This window comes from Giraffa tippelskirchi, chromosome 6 (genome assembly GCF_054371585.1).
Source record: "Giraffa tippelskirchi isolate mGirTip1 chromosome 6, T2T-mGirTip1v1.2.pri, whole genome shotgun sequence".
Classification (NCBI taxonomy): Eukaryota; Metazoa; Chordata; class Mammalia; order Artiodactyla; family Giraffidae; genus Giraffa; species Giraffa tippelskirchi.
The window spans coordinates 73,969,373-73,991,903 of record NC_137280.1 but is presented as its reverse complement, the minus strand read 5'-3'; the positions used below and the strand labels follow the sequence as shown (position 1 = coordinate 73,991,903).

The window sequence follows — 22,531 nt, the reverse complement described above, 5'->3', positions numbered from 1 at the left end:
TGATCTTTCCCTGAGCTTACTAGCTAACTCTGTGTCATATTAATGCATGCTTGTTGGTATGTTTTAGTAGTCTCCAGGTTTTCACATGTATTTTCTTGACTGAAATGTAGGTTTGAAGACAGGAACTTGATGGCATGCTTTTACCCCTCATCCCAGGTCTGGCACTGCATGTGTGGTAGGCAATGAGACTGACTCTGAGAGGGGTGAACACAGTGGCTCTTTGAAAAAGTGGTGGAGAGGTGGTTTTATAAATGCACGTTGTCTTTCCTTGTCAGGTTCTCTGTGACTGCTATGGAAAGAGGAAGGAGAAAGGAGGAGTGTTTGTAAACCATCGCGCCACTTCCTCACGGAGTTTTGGTGGCCTTCTGAACTGTGAGTCTGATTCTTTTGCTACACTTGTGTCTTGGTGTTTTGTTTTGATTTTTCTTTCCCCTGTCATAGGGTTTCTTTGACACACAGTGGAAACAAACAAGAGGTAGTGAATTTTGCAGAGGTGAGAGGAAAAATAGAAGTTATTTAGCCCCTTCTATATGTGTACCTTCTATACTTTATATACCTTTTTGTATATATGGTTAACAACTACAATAACATCGCATGGTTTAGAATAGGGCCAACTCTTTGCAAACCCATGAACTGTAGCCCGCCAGGCTCCTCTGTCCATGGGATTCTCCAGGCAAGAATACTGGAGTGGGTTGCCACGCCCTCCTCCAGGGGATCTTTCTGACCCAGGGATCGAACCCATGTCTCTTACATCTCCTGCAAGTTCTTTACCACTAGCGTCACCTGGGAAGCCCAGAATAGGGTCTAGTACCTTATGAATACCAGGGTATGCCTGCTGATGGGTCCTCTCCCCTCTCACATTTGCGTACCTGAAGGACAGCAAGGCTGCAGATCCCAGTGCAGAGCTGGGATGCAGACTGTCTGGCTCAGAGCCTGTGCCCTTTCTTCTGATACCTGGTTCTCAGGGGCTCTGGATTCCGATGGCAGCTTAGCTACTTATGCTTTACTAACTGCCTACACCTGGCTTTCCCATCCAGCAGGGCGTGATGATAGCCCTTCCCCAGGCACAGGCGGTGAGAGGTATGTGACATGCTCACAAATGTCAGCAGTGGTCACTCCCTGGGAGGGAAGCTGGGCCCGAGAGACTGGGCTCTTTATGATGTGGCCATTTGTAGCTGTGGGGTTTGTTTCATGCCCCACAGTGGGGAAGTTGTAGAGTTGAGGTTCTATCCCAGTTTGTGTTATTTCTGAAGACTGCTCTCTGGTGAGTCTGGTGGTGAATTGAGGACAGGCAGCTGGAGAAGATGAATGTGTGTCTCCTGGGATGTTGGTGTTGGTCAGCACTCTGTTGTGCCGATATGTTGTGTTGGTAAAAGCCTCATGAACTCGGACTTGATGGATTCAGACCTCACGACAGTTTATAACTGCGTTGGATTTCACTGTGGCCAGTGTCCTTGTCTTGTATGTCCAAGTGGCAGGGCCCTGGTTAAAGTTTTTCCACTTCCTTCTGAGGGTCGGCTCACTTTCCTGCTTTGTTCTCTTTTCCCCCAAGCGGCTTCTGTCTCTACAGAGGCTAGGTATTAGGGAAGGCAAATTATGTCATGCAGTTTCAATTTCCGCGCAAGGCCCGGAAGTCTTAGTCCTGTTTTTCCAATTCACCCCGCTCTTTACTGGCTGTGTGAGGAGCCTGGGCTGCGTGCTGTGATGACGTTGCAGGTCATGAGGTCACAGCCAATCTCTTTGCATCCCCTTCCATCCAGATGATACGTTTCTTCCTGTGACTGCAACGTCCACTTGGGTGCAAGTCTGTTTCTGAGAGTCTTAGAAATTAAAAAAAATTTATTTCACCTCTGCATCTTTTGTTTGATTCATAGCTGGTTTTTACTAAATGCTGAATGAAGGAATGTTTAATGCTTGCCACAAAATAACTTCTCTTAGTAGATCCAAACAAGGCAGAATATCAAGTGTAGCTTTTCAGCGAAATTAGCGCTTAAAAATACCTCATCTTGGTACAGCACAGGGGGCAATATTTACATGAGGGGGCAATATTTAGTAGAAGGCACTCAGAATTATTCTTCTTGACATATGATGCAGCGGAAGAAAGGCCTGGTGGGAGGGTGGTGAGATGTCAGGCACGCCAGCCCTGATGAGCCCCTTCCCCGGCTCAGTGAGCTGTGAGCACCAGGACTGCTGATAATCTACTGATTCTGGCTTGTCCCCTCCCCACCAGTATTTGAAAATACTTAAGCCCAGAAAGATAACTGTCTAACTGGTGTTCCTCCAGACAGACGGTCAGACCGCAGGAGTCAGTCTGGCCTCCCCCAAAGTCAGCCAGACCCCCGTCCCCCTGAGTGCGCCGTTGTAAGCTCCTGGTCCTCCTGGAGCCCTGCAGAGCGGCTCTGCTTCTGGAGATGCTTTTCCAGAGTTGGTTCTTGGTTCTTGTTTGATTTGGTGTGTTGTGCTGGAGGGCAGGAACTTGGGATGGAGGTGTTTTGCAACCTTAATTCTAGGAAAGCGAAGAAAAGTTTTGGAGGAGTTGAGTCACTGAAATATGTGTAGAGATCATTTTCAGGGTTAACGTTTGTGGGAAGCTGGTAGACAGGAAGGAAGGCTGCCTCAAGACCCTCTGAAGACCCCCATTTTGTTAATAAAGGTGTGTTTTAAGCATCAGGACAACTGAGTACAGCTGAGATAGATTGGACTCTGAGGTCTTGGGGCTGTTTACTCAAAAAACCTGTTTTTTAGTGTCTGGAATTCCAGACATTGTCCTGAGACTTCCCTAGGAGCTAAGCAGGATGGACATGGTTCATGTTCTTGTATGATGTCAATTTTGTTGGGGTGCAGAGAGCACCAGACAGCCTAACCTCTGCCGTGGGGAGAGAGTGTGCAGACAGCTTGGGGAGTCAGTGCTCGCAGGGCCAGGACCGTTGTGGTCGACACAGGCCTCCCAGGGGCTGCAGTGCCCAGGTGAACCTCGGAGGATGAGAGTGTGTGGCCCAGCACACAAGTGTTCAAGGAGCGAAAACGTCACACGCAGAGGCCCAGGGGCAAGAGAGCCTTGTCTTGCGGATATGTGACTGTAGTTTACTGAGAACAGTGACTTCAGGTGTTTACAGGGGAGGTGGTCACAGGTGCGGCTGGAGGGTAGTCAGCGGCCTGATTGTGAAGGAGGGTAGTCAGCGGCCTGATTGTGAAGGAGGGTAGTCAGCGGCCTGATTGTGAAGGAGGGTAGTCAGCGGCCTGATTGTGAAGGAGGGTAGTCAGCGGCCTGATTGTGAAGGAGGGTAGTCAGCGGCCTGATTGTGAAGGAGGGTAGTCAGCGGCCTGATTGTGAAGGAGGGTAGTCAGCGGCCTGATTGTGAAGGAGGGTAGTCAGCGGCCTGATTGTGAAGGAGGGTGCGGAACCCAGGTAAGGAGCCGGAGCTTTATCCTGAGGGCCGTGGGAAAGGACTCCAGGGTGGATTTTTGTTAATTCATGTCATTACCATTCAAAGTAGATGGTAGTGGGTGGGATCCTGATGGAAGCAGTGGTTTCCTAGCCTCCCCAGCCCCTAGCTCCACTCTGCACCTTCCTCCTTGGTAACCATCTTCCCTCATGGACTTTCTGTAAGTTACCTCCCAGACGCCGCACTCCATGTGGAACCGTGTCATCTGCGGCTTCAGCTTTAGGTGATTTGTTGGTTTTCTGATGTGGAATGTGTGACTGAGCCTAGTGGCACTGTGCGGAGGGCGGGAGAGTGCCTTCTTAGAGGGACCTGCGGGAGGATGGGAAGGCTGGCTATAGCAGGGGTGGGCGTTCCAGGGAAGAAAGTGCACAGAGGTGCAGCTGGACGGTGCAGAGACTGCACCCTTCAGAGATGTAAGCAGGCTTCATGGGAAATGTGGCATTCTGATTGTTTAACATTTGTTATAGATTTTTAATGTCCCCAAATCTGAGCCTAGGAGACACCAGAACTCCTGAATCCAAGTGATAATCTGAAACTGTTGATTTCATGTATTGACTCATGGGGAAAAAAATCCTTATAGAACACCCGTCACAGAAACGTAATACAGTTTGCATCTGTCTGGCTGTGCAGAGCCGTCAGTGGATCCGGCTGTGCTGTCGAGCTGCTCTGGTTGTCAGGCACGAACAGGGCATTTAAGAAGCTGCTCCACATGTGCCTCCACCAGGGGGTATGGCCATCAGAGGGCTTGGAAATGTCACCAAGGTGTGTGAGCAGCAGTCCCACCTGTGTGGCACAGTCGTAGCATCCTGGAGGGAAGGAAGCATTCGTGACGAGGTCATGCAAGACCCAGGGTGGTTAGATCAGATCCTTTTGAAAGAAGTCTTACTGCATTTGGAGTGCTGAGGCAAACTCTTGACATATTTGGACCTTATTAGGTCCACAAAGACTCAACGATTGCCAGCTCCAGGGCAGCTCTGCTGTAAATGCCTGGCGGGTCTCCTGTGTGGCCAGGACCCTGCGTTTAGTTCAGTGGGTCCTCTGCATGCACGGTACCTGCTGTGTGAGGCTTCAGTTTCATGCTCATAGCTCTGTGAAGAGCGTGTCTTTATGTTTCCAGTCTTCATTGTGATTCAGGAATTTGGGTGAAGGCAATAGTTGTAATCATAATAGCTGCCATTTATGTGTCAGTCATTGTGTCAGATTATTATTTAATTTTTTATAATAATTCAGTAAGGTAACACTTACTGTTGCATTTTATAGAGAAACTGGACTTAGAGACGTTAAGAAACTTGCTCGAGGTTTCATATGGTGGTCATCGAGTTTCAAAGTTCCTCTGCCGTAAATCTTCACCGTGATGGTCCTGCTGTGGCCTTGCTTTCATAGCGAGGAGAGGCTCAGGCCGTCCCCTCAGCACCGCGCCCCCTCTCTGTGCTGTCTGCCGCGCGTCGGCTGCGGCGCGTGTTTCTGCCGTGTCTGTGTTGCCTGTGCTGACCGGCGTCACTGCTGTTTCTGCAGAGCTCTGCCGGTGGTTCACAATCCGGGCTTCCTGGCTCAGACTGAGCAAAGAGGTGGTTTCACCAGATACTGGGAAAACTAGGGAAATGGGTCCGTTCCTGTCCCTAGAAGCGGGGAGACAACTTTTGCTGTGGTTTTTATAGACTTTGGTCTATTCCTCATGAATTCTGAAATCAAAATACACAAACTCCTCAGCATTTCTTCTTTAACTGTCTATTAGAAAGGGTAGATGTCTCTTAAAAGAACATTTGCAGCAAGGTGGATGAACTTGGGAGGTATTATGCTAAATGAAATAAGTCAAAGAAAGACAGGTGCTGTATGTTATCACTTATGTGTGAAACCTAAAAATACAACAAGCTAGTGAATATAGCAACAAAGAAAGCAGACTTACAGGTACAAAGAGCAAACTAGTGGTTACCCTTGGAGAGAGAGTATTGGGGAGGGACAGCAGAGGGGTGGGGGTGTAAGAGATACAAACTGTTAGATATAAAGTAAGTTGCAACACGAGGAATATAGCCAGTGTTTTATAATAACTACAAATGGAGCATAACCTTTAAAAATTGTGACTCGCTCTATTGTACACCTGTAACTTAGGTAATATTGTACAGCACCTATACTTCAGTTTTTTAAAAAGTTCTATTTTTTGACCGTGTGACATGTGGGCTCTTTGTTCGCCAACCAGGGATTGAACCTGCGCTCCCTGCTTGGCAAGCGCGCCTCCTAACTGCTGGACAGCCAGAGAAGTCCCTGTACGTCAGTTTTAAAGAAAAGATCTCAGTAAAAATTTCAATTGAAAATACGGCCAAAAGGTTTGAGTAGATATTTCATTCATTTCATATGGATAAGAATAAGCACACAGACAGATGCTCAGCATCATTAATCATTGGGGAAGGGCAGACAGCAACTACATTGACGTACCATTGCACCACAATTAGAATGGCTAACAGTAAAACTAGACAACGCGAGGCGACAGTGTCCAGTGACAAAGATGTGAAACAGAACTCTCTTGCTTTGCTGGTGGGAATGCAAAGTATAACCACTTTGGAAAACAATTTGGCAGTTTCTTATAAAGTTGAATATATACTTACAATACAATCCAGTAATGCTATTTTGAAGTATTTATTCAAGAGAAATGAAAATTTATGTCTGTGTGCATGAATGTTTATAGCAGTTTTATTCATAATCATTTAAAATGGAAAACAACTCGAATGCCCATCAGCTGGTAAACGGATGAGCAGATTGGGGTCCACCCCTGCAGTGGAATCCTGTTCAGCAGCAGCAGCAGGAAGGAATTAACTACCAACATAGGCAGCAAAGCGCTGCGTCTCCAAAGCACTCTCCCCGCTGAGAACACGAAGCGCTAATATTGCTGGGGCTCCATTGATGTGACATCCTGGGAAAGGCAGAGCTCTGAGAGCAGAGGTGAGGTGAGTGGCTGCCTACGGCTGATGGAGAGAGACCTGTGTTCCGAGGCCATGAGAACACTCCTCGGGGTGACGGAAAGAAGCCGTTCCTCCGTGTGGTGGTGGCGGCGGCCACACCACAGAGGACGTTTGTCAGAACTCCTGAGCTGGAGGTTTTCCTGTGTGGAAATTATACCCAAGGCTTAAAAGATGACTTCTGTGTATATACACACAGATACTGCACACACTTGAGCTCAGGTTTTCTTTCAGGCTGGATTAAACTTTATTTTTCTGGACGAGGTATCCTGGACGTTTAAGTGAAGTAGATTTTAGCCATAGACACTGCTTTTGAAAACGTGTAACCTTGAAGTCCTTGGCTGATTTTTGTATGCTTATTTATTCATGACCTCTAAAGCCTTTATAATGTAGTTTATCGTCATATAACATGATTGTATATTACAGATGTTGTGTAATTAGCATAAGTAAAAGATGTTTTAAAAGTTAAAATTATTTTAGGGGATTTCACGTTGATGTAGCTCTGGAGAAAAATAGTTTTACCAGCGTTTACAATTAATAAATAATGTTTTCTCTGGTTAATGAGACAAATTTAATTATGTAGTCTTCAGCTGTATTGTTTAGTCAGCTGTAATCGTAGGATACAGGTATATTTTACACTGCTAGAAATACCAAGAATGTACACAGAAAATGATACACATTGGCTTCACTGAGCTTAAGACTTAATTGCAATTGTAAGTACAGTTTTTTAGAAGCATGCAGGAGAGTTGCTTGTTATTGCTTTGTGGTGCTTTTTGATGTCCTCCAGAGCAGTTATTTAGCATTTTTTCCTAGTAGGCTCTTGTTTATGTATAGGGTGGGGAAGGAAATTAAAGTGGAAGGTTGTGTGTGAGGGTTTTAATTTTTATTTAAAAATCAAAATTCGTTTGCCTTCAGAAAGTAAGAAGGCCACTGTTGTGAATGATGACTTCATGATTTTATGGTGGGAGGATGCTGCTCTGTGTGGTTACAGCAGAGTCAGTGGTACAGCGAAGCTGGTTTCTGTCCCTTTGTTGCACGTGCCCCTCTGTGTTTGCGGCCCTGCTCACTCTCCCCTAGACACGTAAAGCTTCCCACCGTGTGTGTGTGTCCAGCCCTGCTCACTGCAGCTCCTGCCTGCCGCCCTGTGTACAGTGAGCACACAGCCAAGCTCCGCTAGTGGCCTTCTTGGCAGCGTATTGAGGAACAGGAGAGAGGGTGACGTTGTCCTGCTTCCATTTTGCTGTCTGGCTCCATCCCTGTGTTTTCCTCTGGACCTTGCATTAACTTAATCCTGGTCCAGAGGCTGCGGAGAAGGCTGGGTGCTTCCTTCAGTTGATGGCGTTTCCAGGCGCTGGCGGGGGTCCTGTTGCGTGAACTCAGGAGGATGGTTCGCGGGGTGCTCGCTTTGGTTTGGCTCATGTGCTGTTGCTGCACACATGTGTGGAGTGAACCATGCGGTGTCTCCTGAGAGGTTTTGGTATGAGTTGCTTAAAGTTCTTGTATATGCAGAATAGGAAAAAAACAGTGGATTATACACTTAAAAAATACGTAACCGTATATATTTTCCTATGTATTTTAAAGGATACTTTCCAGGTCTTCTTAAACAAAATGTACTGAAAGATATCAAACTCACTTTTAGCCTTTCTGGGTGACTTGGGATCTGCAGTATGAATACTTGTCACCTTCAGCGTGCGATAACACAGCTTTTGCCTTTTGCCTTTTTATCTGTGATAAACCTCTCTCTCGCTCTCCTTCAGATTCAGGTGTTTTGGTTTGTTTGGCCTTCTTGTGTTTTGGGCACATGCACTGGGCTCAACAACAAAATGACAGTGGTCTACACTGGCGTGACTGCTTCAGAAAGCCCCTCCAGCACCCTTTCTAGTTTGCTGCTCCTTGTTTTTTGTTTTTTAATTGTTTAAAATTGAAGTATAGTTGCTCTACAGTGTTTCAAGTGTACAGTGTGTTTTGTTTTTTTTAGATAAAAAAATTTTTTTTCTTTTATAGAAAAATTGTAAGATGTAGTATAGGGAACTCCTGAATATTGCACTTCACCTGGATTCACCAGATGTAAAACTAACGTTCTGTTACATTTGCCTGCATGCCCTCCCCCAGCCCTGTTTTCCTCTTCTCTCCCTTTCCCCACCCCACCCTCTCCTTCTGTCTTTCCATGTATATGCACACATGTGTTTTTACTGTGAGAGTAGGTTGCAGTGGTCACACCCTTTACCCCTTAGATACTGCAATGGGTCAGGACTGGGGAAACAGGGACGCTTGGAGGGCACAAACAAAACCTTGTGTGCACCAGGAGAAAGGAACAGTGACCCCACAAGAGACTGAGCCAGCCTTGCCAGTGAGTGTTCGGGAGTCTCCGGTGGAGGCATGGGTCCACAGTAGCTCACCGTGGGGCCGGGAACACTGCCTGCAGCAGTCCTGGGAGGTGCAGCATGCTGGCATAAGTCCTTTTGAAGGAGGTCACCATTACCTATACCATAGTTTGGCCTCAGGCCAGACTACAGGGAGGGAACATAGCCCCACCCATCAGCAGAAAATTAAAGATTTACTGAGCATGGACTTGCCCACCAGAGCAAGACCCAGTTTTCCCCACAACTAGTCCCTCCCATCCGGAAGCTTCCACAAGCCTCTTATCCTCATCCATCAGAGGGCAGACAGAATGAAAACCACAATCACAGATAACTAACCAAACTGATCACATGGATCACAGCCTTGTCTAACTTAGTGAAACTATGAGCCGTGCTGTGTAGGGCCACCCAAGACAGATGGATTGTGGTGAAGAGTTCTGACAAAATGTGGTCCACTAGAGAAGGGAACGGCAAACCACTTCAGCCTTCTTGCCTTGAGAATCCCATGAACAGTATGAAAAGAACAGAATGACCACGATGTAATTTATGTAATTATCAAATTATCAAATTAACAAAAGTTAACATTGCCTTTGCAGTTCATACACTTATCAAAATGTAGATACCGTTGTCATTTTGTGGTTGAACCCAACTTTGTGTGCCTAATGCATGCGGAAGCCAAACAAACCAAAATGCTGGAATTTGAAGGAGAGAAAAGTTTATTGCAGGACCAAGCAAGGAGAATGGGTAGCTCATGCTCAAAAGACCTGAATCCTGGGTGGTTCTTGGGACAAAATTCCAGGGGAGAGGGGAACTACAGGGTGCGTGACCCTCCTCTGATTGGCTGGTGAGAGGTAACAGGTTGTGTTCAAGGAATCTCAATCATCAGTCTTCTGCTTCTATCCAGTTTGGGTTCTGCTCAGCCTGAAGTTACGGTCCTCCACCTGAGTGGGGCCCTTAGTTGCTGTAGAAGACCTGTGTCAGAAGGTTACACGTTATCTATCCTCTGAGGAGGAACCAGAACCCTGCTTTATTCACGCACTGTTGTTTCTACTGCTTTGTTTCTACTGCTCCTCCTCTCTTTCTGTATTCCCTTACCCCTCTAATTAGTAACCGTTTGAATCTGTCCTTTGCAACTCAGGGAAGGTCTTGGAGGCTGAAACTTTCTTCCTACAAACAAAAAATGGAGGACACAGCAAGGCTTTAGTGCCTGGGAGGGCCCCAGGGCCCCAGAAAGTTCCTTCATGTCCCTCCATGGTCACAGTCCCTGTCCCAATCACTCACTGCAGGTCATTTTTGCCTGTTTTAGGATTTCATGTCAGCAGAATGGTACACTGTGTATAACTGTGGAAGGTGGTTTTTAGCATGGTGTAGTAGAGATTCATCTATATTGCTGTGTAGTTGGTTCCTTTCTGTTGCTGAGTAGTGTTTCCTTGCAAGAGTCTATCCTGTTTTGTCTATCCATTCTTTCTCTCAGTTCAGTTCAGTCACCCGTTGTGTCTGACTCTTTGTGACCCCATGGACTGCAGCACACCAGGCCTCCCTGTCCATCATCAACTCCCGGAGCCTACTCAAACTCATGTCCATTGAGTTGATGATGCCATTCAACCATCTCATCCTCTGTTGTCCCCTTCTCCTCCTGCCTTCAATTTTTCCCAGCATTAGGGTCTTTTCTTCCTTTTTCTTTTTTTTTTTTAGAGTCTTTTCAAATGATTCCCGTGGACAGAGGAGCCCGGTAGGCTGCAGTCCATGGAGTCGCTGAGAGTCAGACACGACTGAGCGACTTCACTTTCACTTTTCACTTTCATACATTGGAGAAGGAAATGGCAACCCACTCCAGTGTTCTTGCCTGGAGAATCCCAGGGACGGGGGAGCCTGGTGGGCTGCCATCTATGGGGTCGCACAGAGTCGGACACGACTGAAGTGACTTAGCAGCAGCAGCAAATGAGTCAGTTCCTTGCATCAGGTGACCAAAGTATTGGAGCTTCAGCATCAGTCCTTCCAATGATGAATATTCAGGACTGATTTCCTTTAGGATAGACTGGATCTCCTTGCTGTCCAAGGGACTTGTAAGTCTTCTCCAACACCACAGTTCAAAAGCATCAGTTCTTCGGTGCCCAGCTTTCTTTATAGTCCAACTCTCACATCCGTACATGACTACTGGAAAAACCATAGCTTTGACTAGATGGCCCTTTGTTTGCATTTATGAATGCTTACAGATTTAAATGTCTCTGCTTTTTAATATGCTGTCTAGGTTAGTCATAACTTTTCTTCCAAGGAGCAAGAGTCTTTTAATTTCATGGCTGTAGTCACCATCTGCCCCACTCCAGTACTCTTGCCTGGGAAACCCCATGGACGGAGGAGCCTGGTAGGCTACAGCCAATGGGGTCGCGAAGAGTCAGACACGACTGAACGACTTCACTTTCACTTTTCATTTTCATGCACTGGAGAAAGAAATGGCAACCCACTCCAATATTCTTGCCTGGAGAATCCCAGGGACGAAGGAGCCTGGTGGGCTGCCGTCTATGGGGTCGCACAGAGTCGGACACGACTGAAGCGACTTAGCAGCAGCAGCAGCAGCAGTCACCATCTGCAGTGATTTTGGAGCCCCCAAAAATAAAGTCTGTCACTGTTTCCATTGTTTCCCTATCTATTTGCCATGAAGTGATGGGACCGGATGCCATGATCTTCATTTTTTGAATGTTGAGTTTTAAGTCAACTTTTTCACTCTCCTCTTTCACTTTCATTAAGAGGCTCTTTAGTTCCTCTTTGCTTTCTGCCATAAGGGTGGTGTCATCTGCATATCTGAGGTTACTGATATTTCTCCCAGCAATCTTGATTCCAGCTTGAGCTTCATCCAGCCCAGCATATTGCATGATGTACTCTTTTCATATAAGTTAAATAAGCAGGGTGACAGTATACAGCACTGATGTGCTCCTAGCTACTGATTTTACTATCTACAGAATCTCAGGCAATTTCCATTTTGACAGAGGGAAGTCTGTTCTTTCTTTTGGCAAAAGTTTCATTTTGTTTTTATGCTGATATGGGATATTTGGTTTATTCTGCATGGTGTTTCATGCAAAATAGCTTTTCTCGCCTGGCTTACCACATGCTGTGTTGTTTGTCCTGAACATAACCGTTAATCCCAGCTCCTTCAACACTGGAGTGGGTTGCCATTTCCTGCTCCAATGCATTTTCTTCCAGCCACTTGCCCATCCGTCAGCGATGTGTTAGTGTAGTGAGCAGTGAAGTGAGTGTAGCTGGGCCTGGTGAGTGAGTGTGAGAAGGGAGACGCCTGAGATCTTCAGGCGTCAGCAGACTGCCCAGCACCTGCGTGACCCCAGCCCTGTGCTCTGCACTTCTGAAGGAGAGCTTTTCCCCCAATCTTGTAGATGATTGGTTGAATATTTGGAATCATTTTTGGCTCTTCTTGTAGTTTTTGATGCACATTTTAGTAACAATCTCTCCCTTTAAAAAAATATCTTTGTTTATGAAATTGAGATTAGTACAGTATAAATATTAATTTTTCATTATGTAAGCCTTTATGAAGTGACATATCATAAAATGAAGAAGTGTGTACCTACTGCATAGTTTCTACCTACTAGTGACAGTGGCTTTGAAATATGAAAGTTTGATAGAATAGTGGTGTTTGGGTGTATGTATGACATTTGCTCATAACCTCTGTATCACATTAGACATACCTTGGAGTAAGGGGTAAATGTGACTTTCAGGCACCAAGATCAGACTCATTCTTAAGATTTAAATGGGAAAAATTTGGGTGTTCTCAAGTGGTAGTTTTGTTCTGGACCTGCAGCATTGATGCAGGCTGCCTGTTGGCGTTTATGTGGAAACTCTTAATCCTAAATTGATCCTCTTTTGGTAGCTGAGGGCAAGTGAGACTTGGTCAGTCTTGGAGTTGCATTTTCACTGTTCAAAGCTGAACTTCACTGCCTTGTATGTCAGTAACAGGGGTATTTAACATATTTGAGAAAACTGATCACTAGTGTGCTTAATTTTGTCATAATTTATAAAAGATTTTAAAAAATTACTAAAAATGTATTTGTTCTCTTGAGTGTGACTTATAATCTTTAGAGTAAATCTTTAGTTTGGGCTTCCCTTGTGGCTCAGCTGGTAAAGAATCCACCCGCAAATGCGGGAGACCTGGGTTCAATCCCTGGGTTGCGAAGATCCGCTGGAGAAGGGAAAGGCTACCCACTCCAGTTTTCTGGCCTGGAGAATTCCATGGACTGTATAGTCCATGGGTCGCACAGTCGGACACAACTGAGCAACTTTGACTTGACCTGACTTAGGTGCGAAGTTTAGCATAAACTTGCACTCATTAGGTACTGAGGAGTTTTCTGTGTGACTCATACTTCTAGATGACTGAAGAAAATGTATCTGCCTTTCTCTTTACTCCCAAACCTCCCGGTTCCCCAGACCTTACTTTTATTCAGGTAAGAAGATGGAAAAGGGGGCAGGGTGTGGCTTTTCTTGCAGGATATTCTGATTGTGAAAGTGGAGTCAGTTCTTAAGTGGATTTTATCTGGAAGAGGATAGAAAGCATGGTCGAGTGTTTACACGATATTTGCGCAGTGATCATGATGGTGGTGTTACTCCAGGAAACGTTGCGGCTGCTGTCGGGAGCTTTCCCAGACGGCAGAGCAGAGTGGTTTCCTTAGCTGTGCAGCAGACTCCAAGGGTGCCTTCTTTTTGCAGTGCCTGACTCTGTAAGGGAGACAAAAATGGGTTTACTGTGGATTGTGATAGATGTACAGAGAGGAGATTGTGTACAGAGAGGAGACTTGGGTTTTTTTAGACAACTGTGAGAATGAGGTGGAGATTGACTAAGTTTGTGGATGTTGGAATGAGATTGTCCTGAGTATAGTTTTCAGCAGAAGAAAGAATTTCAGTCAGCAACTGTATGTAGAGATCATATTGTAGCAAGTATAGGTGGTAACTTCGAGGTCACATGGAAAGAGCTGTAAATGCCCTGGAAATCTTGGGACTAGGAATGTGTAATTACATTTTACAGGAAACCCTGCGGGTGGTGATGCTGTTATTCTTGTGTTCTCTTTTGTTCTTGTTAGATGAATTCAAATTTCTATTTTTTACTTAAAGATAATATTTGATTTCCATTTAAGGCTTGGGAAATATACATTAGGAAATTCCTGTACTCCCAAGTTCTTAGGTGGTAATTCAAGGATCCCAGTGAGAGGACCATGCTTTAAACCACTTGTAATCATATCCAGACCCACTCCAGTGTTCTTGCCTGGAGAATCCTAGGGACGGGGGAGCCTGGTGGGCTGCCGTCTATGGGATCGCACAGAGTCGGACACGACTGAAGCGACTTAGCAGCAGCAGCAATCATATCCAGACTGTGTATGTAGAGCAAAAAATAAATGCATGTTCTCTCATAAATTCTTTAAGTGCATTTTATACAGACATATTTATTTCATAACCTTTTTTTTTTTTAAGCAAAATCAGATTTGGAGTTACTTAAAGGCACAACTGAAGTAATTAAAATTTCCCCAGGAAATAACTATAAAAGTATGCAGTAATGATTATAAAAAGAAAATTTAAAGTATTTTTGCAGATTCTTGGCCCTTATTCTCCCAATCACATAATGGGAAGCAAAATAGACTTTTTTAAAATGTGTAAATTTGGCATATATATTTTAAGTAACTCTTGTATTATAGGAGACCCATGTTCCTATGTTTTATAATTAGATCTTATTTTTTCCCCTACAGTCAGAATTCAATGTTTTCAGTTGTTCTTGTTAGATACTTTTTCATCTGTTTTTGATGTTTAGTTTTCTGCTTTTGAATGAACCACTTAATTATTAGCTAAAGATGCGTGCACAGGGCATATCCCCAAAGAAGAATAAGCTGTATAATGGCTTTATTTAACTGAAGAAATTTCTTCTCTAAAAGATTATCTTTCTAGGAAGTTTTTTTAAAATGTTGTTCTCTAGAATATCTAATAATGGGTTGAAGAGCTGTAGGTAAAGGTAAAATGTTTAAATCATTTTTTAGATTTAAAACTTTCGTGGGACTTATGTTGAAAATTTTATATAGTGTTTAATATGCATGTTAAATATTTTTATGTTGGGCTTCTTTCACTGAGCATAATGTTTCCTGACTTTGTCTGCATTGTAGCCTGCGTCAGTACCCTTCCTTTCATTGCTGAGTAATGTGCGGCAGGAAAGACACTACATTTGCTTTTAGGTTGTTAGCTTGCCAAAACCTCTCATGCTTCTCTGACCTCTGGCAGTTTTCTGTGGATGCTGAGCCCGGCTTCTCAGCCTCCTTCTTGTTCACAGGATTGGCAAATAAACACCAGAGTTCAAAGAAGCTGCAGGAGACCCGCTTGGCTTTGTGGTTCTTCGCCCTCTGAAGTCTTAGCCCCTCTTGTTCTCACTCCCCAGCATCTTTCTGATTATTGTACTTTATGCACTTTTCCTGTTTTCCTAGGGGACATGCAGTTGCACCTCCCTTAGATTCAGACATCTCAAAAAAAGGGGGAAGGAGGAATCTTGGAATAAGTGAGCTGTTACAGACTCTCCTCTCCTTTGAAGAGGAGAGGCACGTCATGCCCTGCCCGTGTGGCTTGTGAATTTGAGCGGTTGCTGCTCTTATTCCAGCTGTTTGGACCTAAATAAGAAGGGTTCTGCTGTTTCTTAGGAGGTGCAAATAGCCTTAAGCAAGCATGGATTTTGCTTACGCATTTTTAGGGCTTGCCTCCTTCCTTTAAGGTCAGACATTAATGAATTCAGGAGTTTGTTGGTTCAGTGTAAAAAATGCATTGTAACTGTTTCCAGTAAAATAGATATGCTTTTACAGTTTAGTTACTGTGATTCTGGTGTTTAAAAAGAAGTAGTGAATCTTTTTATTGTTCTCAGAGGGAACTTTTAAAGTCAAGTGACTGTACTTAACACGCCTTGGGCAGAAATGTTTCTGGTTTCACAAAGCCCTAGGTGATTGTGCTAGATGTGGGGTGCCTTGGGGTTGTGGCAGGTGGGCCAGTGGGCAGAAGTGGAGTGTGGGAATGGGAAGGTGTGGGCAGGACTCTGGCGAGGATTTTTCTCAGGGACCCCAGAACACTCAGTCATCAAGATAAGTGATGTTTTAGAAGTCAAGAATCAATGCAAAAGGTCTGTGATGGATGGAACCAAACTTTTAATGAAGACAGGGTCATTATTACTCATTTTTCCCTTTTGCCCCAGTGCTGCTCCTTGTTCTGTCTTAACTTCTACTTACTTTGGGTTTAATTTGCTAATGGTTTTTCTCATTTAAAGTAAAAAAAACCAGACAACTCATGTTTTCGCCCTTTAAATATAAGTGCTTAAAGTTAAAAATTTCCTCTATGTACTCTTTCAACTCCATCCTAAAGATTTTGATCTTCTGTTTTTAATTGTCAATCCTGTGCTGAATATTTTCTCAATTTCTCTTTTGATGTGTTGTTTGACTGTGTTATATAGAAAAATAATGGGAACTTTACTAGATATCATTTTTTTAAAATAGTTATTTTTTTGTGTCCATTTATTATTTTTATTATTTAAAATATATATCTTGAAAATCCTTGCAATTTAGGACTGGGGGATACCTTAATTCTCTATAGAACATGTTCCTTTTTTTTTTAAATTAATGAGTATTTTCTAGTATCAATGAAAAATTTTCAGCAAAGACCGTTTTTTTTACACATGTATGTAGTCATTCACCTTTATGTTCCAGGCTTTATTTGCTTATTCCCCTTCTTTTCAGCACGGAGGCAGTTCCCAGTTTTTTCCATGTTTCAGATAAACCTCTGAATCATTTAAGCCTCAAACAGAACAGGAGGTTTACTGGGGGTTTCCTCGACCAGTCTGCCGGGAGCATGGATATTGGGACTTGTGTGTATGTCCTCTGTGAGCTCTCAGCTTCTTGGGGACCCAGGCTCTGTCCTAGGTATTCTTGGATTCCTGGTGCTTATTAAGTCACTGTGCCAGCCCAGAAGATACAAAGTAATACCTTGATGATATCAAAGCCCTTTATGTTATGATATTTAATTCTCCTAACAGCTGTGAATGCTGCTACTGCTGCTAAGTCGTTTCAGTTGTGTCCGACTCTGTGCGATCCCATAGACGGCAGCCCACCAGGCTCCCCTGTCCCTGGATTCTCCAGGCAAGAACACTGGAGTGGGTTGCCATTTCCTTCTCCAACGCATGAAAGTGAAAAGTGAAAGTGAAGTCACTCAGTTGTGTCTGACTCTTTGCGACCCCACGGACTGCAGCCTACCAGGCTTCTCCGTCCATGGGATTCTCCAGGCAAGAGTACTGGAGTGGGGTGCCATTGCCTTCTCCGACAGCTGTAAATGGTAGATGTCATTTTAAAGTTCATTTAACTGATGAGAAAACCAAGTCAAAGAGAAGTTAAAAAATAAAAAAAGTGCCCCAGGTCACATATCTACTGTGTGGCAAGGTCAGAATTCAAGGAATATTTCAAACAAACTGAATGGACAGCTTGGGGCTTTCAGGCTTGAGGAGGTGGAAAGGTGAGTGTCTTGGCTTTGGGGTCATGTGTGGCCTTGACTTTTATAAAGTCTCGTTGGATCCTATGTCCTGTACCTCTGTGAGTCTGTTTCCTTTTACTTGAAGATGGTGATACTAGTAGTGATCTCAGATTCTGTTAAGGGGTTAATTTTTGTGAGCCACATGCAGCCCCTCGTCCAGTGCCAGACCAGTGTTGGCACTGCTGGGCCAGTATCTAGCCTATTCCAGGGTAGGTTGTAGTCTCTCTTGTTCCTTCCTCTTGTACTTCAGGCTCGTTCTGATGTCTCCAGGCTTTCCCCTTTCCCCCATGTCCATACAGGTAGACATAATTGTGTCATATATTTGCAGGTTTGTTGTAAAATATGAGACGCATTCTTTAAAGTGGTTTTAACATTTTAAGTTTTTTTATTGGGATAGGCAAAAAAATACAGAACATAAAATTTGCCATCTTAGCTGTTTTTAAGTGTGCGGGTCAGTGCTGTTAAGTGTATGAACATCGTTGTGAAACAGATCTCTATGCTTATCTTGCAAATCCAAAGCTCTGTACCCCCTTTCCCCTCTCCCTGCCTCCTGGTAGTCAGTGTTCTACTTTCTGTTCCTATGAGCTTGACTCCTTTAGATGCCTTGAATAAATGGAACCATACAGTACACATATGGTACCTGTGCTTACTTCACAGGTCACAGGATTTCATTCCTTTCAAAGGCTGAATAATGTTCCACTGTAATGTACACTGCATTTCTGCATTCAGCCATCGATGAACACTTGGGTTGCTTCCGCTTCTTGACTGTTGTGTATACTTGCTGTGAATAGAGATGTGCGGATCTCTTCAAGACCCTGCCTTCAGTTCTCTTGGATGTAGGATTCCCCAAGTGGAATGGCTCGATCATGTGGTAGTTCTAGTTTTGACTCCTTTAAAGAGCCTCTGCTCCTTTCTGTAGCAGTTTTACCATCTACGTTCGCACCGATGGTATGCAAGAGTTTCTGTCTCTCCCCATCTCTGCCAACACTTGTTATTTTCATATTTTTTTAAATAGTAATAATCATCCTGATAAGGGTGGTGTTGGTTTTAATAACTTTGAAAAAATTGAAGTATGGTTGATTTATAATGTGCCAATCTCTACTGTACAGAGAAATGACTCAGTTATACACATACCTACATTCTTTTTTTAATATTCTCTTCCATTATGGTTTATATAGGATATTGAAGATAGTTCTGTGTGCTGTACAGTAGGACCTTGTTTATCCATTCTAAATGTAATAGTTTGCATCTACCAACCCCAGACTCCCAGCCATTCCTCCCCTTCTCCCCCTCCTCCCTGGCAACCACAAGTCTGTTCTCTGTGAGTCTTTTCTTTACTAGATAGGTTCATTTGTGCCATATGTTAGATTCCACGTATAAGTGATATCATATGGTATTTGTCTTTCTCTTTCTGACTTCACTTAGTATGGTAATCTCTAGTTGCGTCCATGTTGCTGCAAATGGCATGGTTTTTTTCTTTTTTTATGGCTGAGTTTAATAACTTTTTTTTTTTAATTTATTTTATTTATTTGGCTGCATCAGGTCTTAGTTGTGGCAAGTGGGATATTTCATTGTAGCGAGTGAGTTTGGGCACTCAGGCTTCTTTCTAGTTGTGGCTCAGGGCCTTAGCTGCCCCTCAGCATGTGGGATCTTAGTTCCCTGACCAGGGATCGAACCCTTGTCCCCTGCATTGGAAAGCGGATTCTTAACCACTGGACCACCAGGAAGTCCCTAATAACTTTTTAATGATAAGAAATTTTAGGTAGAATTGAAAAAGTGACTCTATATGCTGCTAGCTGAGTTGGAATAGCACCTGTTGACACCAGTATGACAAGACCAGAGTCATGGAGGAGGGAGATGGACAAAGGAAACCAGCCACTGTGCAGCTGTGTTTGGAAAGAGAGAAGACTCACTGGTGCCTCTTACTCAGAGTATGACTGGAGTAACGACTGGATCCGTACTGGGTGCTTCTGTTGGGTTACACTGTAGAAATGCCTTCTTTTTCCAGGCCACTGTGAGGGATAATTTAAAATGTAGATAGTTGATATGTCCCTCTTTATAGCTGAGGAATGTAGGTTGTAGAAGAGGCTCATTTACCACCAGGGGTCCCCCTGGCCCCAGCACCCGTTTTAGCTATAGCCGTCTGCTCACAACCTGCAGTCGCACGGCCTGGTTTTTAACCAGACACCAGCGGTTCTCTTGGGCTCTCTCCGGTTCAGTTACCTAATTCGGGGAGCCAGTGCTTTGATACTGTTGCTGTTTGCTAAATAAGGTGAGTGGTCAAACTATGGATAAATTGGATTTATAGGGTAAAAAATATATGGTGATGAAATGATGAGGTAAGTTGGATATGTATATGCCTGTTCAGTAAAAGTTTCAAAGTTGAACAGTTTCAACATATTAAATAGCTACTTGATTCCCTTTGATTATTTGTGTCATTTTGGTCAATGTACGCAAAAACTGCCCTCTACTTCATAACATGTTAAATACATTTAGGTTGAAAATTTCCGTTCGGTGAATGTCTTCTCTCACCCTGTGTTACTGTACCTCTGCTACCCATTGTATTGTGAAAAACTGTAGCAGCATCTTCTCACACATTTCAGGGCCCTTTTTTCCCTCTTAAACTCTCAACTGATTCTTAACCTGAAATTTAGTGCTGATCTTTTATGTGGCAAAATAAACAAGAAATGGCTATGAACTAGTGTCTCTGGGAACCCTCTAGTTCAGAATTATTTAGATTAATAGTAGGTTCAGGGCTTTCTGCCTTTTTAGAAGACATTTTCCCTCTGTGTCATCTCTTGAGTGTTGGTTCATCCGTTAGGATGGATGGATGTCTCCTGTTGGTTTGGATGCGTCTCTCAGGTGCCAGCTGCAGGCTCAGCATCTTGTCTGAATGTGTTCTGGGCAGGATTGCTGACACCAGGGACCACCGTGGGGTGCTGTGTAGGGGAGAGAGTGGCCTGTCTGTCTTGTGCTCTGCCCTCAGGCACATTTCTTCTCTTCCTCTTCGTCCCTTTGGTCCTCAACGTGACCCAGCCATCCTCTGGAGGCCAGGTGGGGCCTGCCTCCCACCCCTCTCTGGAAAGCTTTGCAGCCTCTGCAGGTGGCATCACCGGGGCGGTGGTTGCAGGGTGTGGTCTGGCTGGTATCCGAGTGCTGGTGCTATCCCAGCTCCACTGCTGACCAGCTAGCTTGATGTTAGGTATGCTGCTTCATATCTCTGTTCCTCAGTTTGTCCACATGGACAATCCTCATTTGTGGATTTTAACATCATCTACATCATTGGTTGTGTTAATTGAGAAAACAGGTGTAAGGCTCTTAGCAGGTTGGGCTTCTCAGACGGCACAGTGGTAATGAATCCACCTGCCAGTACAGGAGACGCCAGAGAAGCAGGTTCAATCCCTGGGTCAGGAAGGTCCCCTGGAGAAGGAAATGACAGCTCACTCCAGTATTCTTGCCTGGGAAAGTCCATGGACAGAGGAGCCTGGTGGGCTACAGTCCATGAGATCACAGAGTTGGACATGACTGAGCAACTGAGCATGTATGCACACTTAGCAGATTGGTAAGGAACATAGACTGTGGGCCTGGCTGGCCGAGTTTGGTTTCCAGCTCTGCTCCTAGAAGCTCTGTGACCTGGAACAAGTTATCTCTCTGTGCTCCAGTTCCTTCATCTGTGCAGTGGAGGTGATAGAGTCTGCCTCGTGGGAGTGGTTTTTAATAACTAAATAAGTCAGTATTTTAAAAGTACTTGGAACTGGGCTTGGTGCATAGTAGGCATTAACTTGGCATCATTATTATCATATTTTCATTATTATTAGTGTTGCTGTTCTGCTGTTTTGTGACTGACATTTTCACGGTTCAATAAGTGATAGTCGTTGTCCTTGTTTTTCAGGTGAACAGACTGAGGTTCAGGATGGTGAAATGACTCTTTCTTTGTCCCACGGGTAGAACTGGGGCTCCTTTGCACCTTCCAGTTGCAAATTCAGTGCCTTCCTCAGCTTCCCCAGAGCTCCTCCAGAGTAACAGAAGGGAGGTATGGTAATTGTCACGAAACTTGGCAGGGAAAACAAGTAATACCAGTACCATCACCTTTTGGAGTATGTTGTGTTTTGAGACCTATTGTCTGTCTGTCTTCAGAAGGTAATTATATCCATTGTTAAGACTAAGTTTCTTTAGTTCTTACCAAATCATAATTTTTATTGATATTAAAACTTCCAGAAAAATTTTTTTTCTGTGTTTGTGATGGAGACAGTGAGTCACAGTGACATTGAACAGATAATTCTCTGAGTCTGAATGGAAGTAAGCTTAGAACAGGCACCCAGCTGACAGAAGTTGGGTATATTGTACCTATCAGTTGCTAATGGAGGTACCATGTTGTAAAAGTGTTGATTTTATTTAAATCTGTAACTTTTGATTAATGAGGCATAAAGAAAGGCAAGAGAAGATAAATTTTGAATTGTGTATATAATGTGAATTACATTATATGTTTTTACAAATTCCTCTTGTTGGTTGACATAAAACCATTTACCAGTGCTTTACCCTTCTAAGAAGTACTGCCGAGGAGTTTTGGTCTAACTTAAGGCAAACAACAGAAACCGTGAAAACTGTATGAGAACGTGAAAGTCAGGGTTGCATCTTTGTGAGCTGCTTTTGTGACATTTGTAAGCAGTTTGTTTCTTAATAGTTCTTTCTCAGTGACTTTCTTTTCTTTCTTATTTTAAAGATTGTTTATTTCTTAAATTTTTTTTTTTTTAATCTTTTTTTGGCTGCACCATGGGACATGTGGAATCTTCGTTCCCTGACCAGGATTGGACGACAACGCTGCCCCTGCATCGAAAGAGCAGAGTCTTAACCACTGGGCCATCAGAGAAGTCCCCCCTGGTGACTTTCTGATTTCAGGCCAGGTTTCTGTAGGGAAGCCAGAGTGGGCAGACCTACACACTGTGTGAAGGGTTCTGCTCACTAACCTTGTTCATAGCATTCTTTGCTAGCCCTCCAGTGGTTTTATCTAATCTTATACACTAGTATCATTTGGTTCTATTAACATCTGCAGTGGAAGTTCTGTTCGGAGTATCAGAATACTGCAGTTGTGTGGTTTGTTTTTTATGTCAGACATGGAAGGGCATTTCCACATCGTTTTCCTAGAATTCATGTCAATTTTTCTTTTTCCATTCTTATGGGGAAGAAAAGCAAGGTTTGCAACAAGTATGATGCACGTATTCATTCT

General features: G+C 43.9%; 1 protein-coding gene across 50 annotated transcripts in view; it reads left to right on the top strand.

The window, feature by feature from the left end:
- Nucleotides 1-22,531, top strand: part of PTK2 (protein tyrosine kinase 2) — a 194,072-nt gene that overhangs the window by 22,978 nt on the left and 148,563 nt on the right. For 19 of the 50 annotated variants that reach the window (XR_014057697.1, XR_014057696.1, XM_081504176.1 and 16 more), the window contains exon 2: nucleotides 276-372. The exons of 8 other annotated variants lie outside the window; for them this stretch is intronic. The gene's annotated coding sequence lies outside the window, so the exon portion shown is untranslated. Of the gene's footprint in view, nucleotides 1-275; nucleotides 373-21,196; nucleotides 21,445-22,531 lie in introns of all 50 variants that reach the window. 23 more of the 50 variants (XR_014057698.1, XM_081504177.1, XM_081504174.1 and 20 more) reach the window with 2 other exon arrangements.